Raw genomic sequence first — 1,611 nt, 5'->3', positions numbered from 1 at the left:
CCCGCCTGGTTTTCTCTCCCCTTGAGCCGCTTTCCTCCGGCCCTCCCCGCCCCGAGCGCCGTGGAAGCCCCGGAGGCCTCCCCTCATCTCCGGGAAGAGGGAAGGGGGGGGGGGAAGATGAGCCGCACCCCATCGACCCCCTTCCTCCCCCCACTCTGAACCGCCGTCTCTCCCCGGGGAGAACTGGCGGCCTCCCCCCCGGCCGGGCGGTGCGGGGAGACCGCCGCAATCTGCGGGCGGAGAAGCGTTTCCCCGGGCCGCACGCCGGGCCAGATAAGGCTCTCGAAACGGAGCCTCCCGGGGTCCTTTCTGGGTGTTTTCCTCCTTCCTTCCCGCCCGTCGAAAGCCCAAGACCCACCTCGCTCCTCTCGCCACAAAGCCTCAGAAGTCAGATAAGAGGAACACACCAGGAAATCCCGATTTTATTGATTATTATCTTTTAGGAGGGGAGCGGGGAGCGGGAGGGTTAACCGGGTCTCCATCGCGATGCCGCTGTATTATTTGTTTCTGTAATAATAAAAACCGGGGCCTACAATTCGGCTTGAATCTTCTTTGGCTGTAAAATAGCACGTCGACTTGTAGAGTGTGCGCACGGGCCCACGGTGCTTTTTTGTGCCGAGAACAAATGGTTTATTAGCTGAAAAATCTTTTTTTCTCTTTTTTTCTTGAAGGTCGTACCTCTCTGCAAGCCAAAGCTAGGAAAAAAAAAAAAACAAACAACCAATTGCTTTCCCTTTTAATGATAAATGTTAGAATTTTTCATAGGGCGAAATCATTTCCATTTTCAATATTCGCCGCACCTCCCACCGGCGCGAGTGAGTTTCCCCTCAGCATTCAGTTTATTCGCCCACAACCTTGAACTCAAAACGCTCCATTCCTGAGCTATCCATAAACTTGACCTGAAGGAGCCTTCCTCTCATGGTGAACAGCTCGCAGCCCTCACGCGTGTGGACAAAACAGCCTCATCCTGAAATTCCCACCCTGAAAAACTAAATTTTTGGGGGATTGTTTTTTGTTTTTTTTGGGTTGATGATTTTTTTTTTTTTTTTGCAATTGCATGTTGCTTTGTTTTGCGCCTGACAGCTCGGCGTATTTATTATCCTATTGTGCTTCCCATTGACGTTGTAGCATTGTTTTGCCCGCATGGCTACAAGCGCAGAGCGGTCCCGGGACGTACATTGTTACCGAGCAGGCTCTTCCTCGCCCGGCGCAGAGCTGCCAGCCATGAGAAATAGCCCTTTGGCGACTTTGGCGACCATAGACTTTTTTTTTGTTGTTTTCAAGGTGCTTTTTTTCCGTGCGATGGGTTGGGATACCTGAAGTCGCTGTCATTCCCCTGCTCGTTTGGCAGCGTTTTAGCCGCTTTTTAAAAATTTCATTGTAGCCAATAAAGGGTTCCCATTTTGACTTCGCTTAACTCTTTTCCGCATTCTTCCTCATGGCCAAAAGCAAATATTTATTCCCCGCATATTTTCCCTTTTCTTCCAGGCTCCAGTTTTGAAACCTGTGGATTCCCCCGGCCAAACGTTGCTTGACTGGCATGAATTGGGTGGGTTTCTTTCCCTCTGTTTTCTCCAGGCTGCTGCTGAAAACCGCGTTGCAGCGGGGGCT

This window comes from Calidris pugnax, unplaced genomic scaffold (genome assembly GCF_001431845.1).
Source record: "Calidris pugnax isolate Ruff unplaced genomic scaffold, ASM143184v1 scaffold11, whole genome shotgun sequence".
Taxonomy (NCBI): domain Eukaryota; kingdom Metazoa; phylum Chordata; class Aves; order Charadriiformes; family Scolopacidae; genus Calidris; species Calidris pugnax.
The sequence above is the reverse complement of the archived record's forward strand: the minus strand, read 5'-3'. Positions refer to the sequence as shown.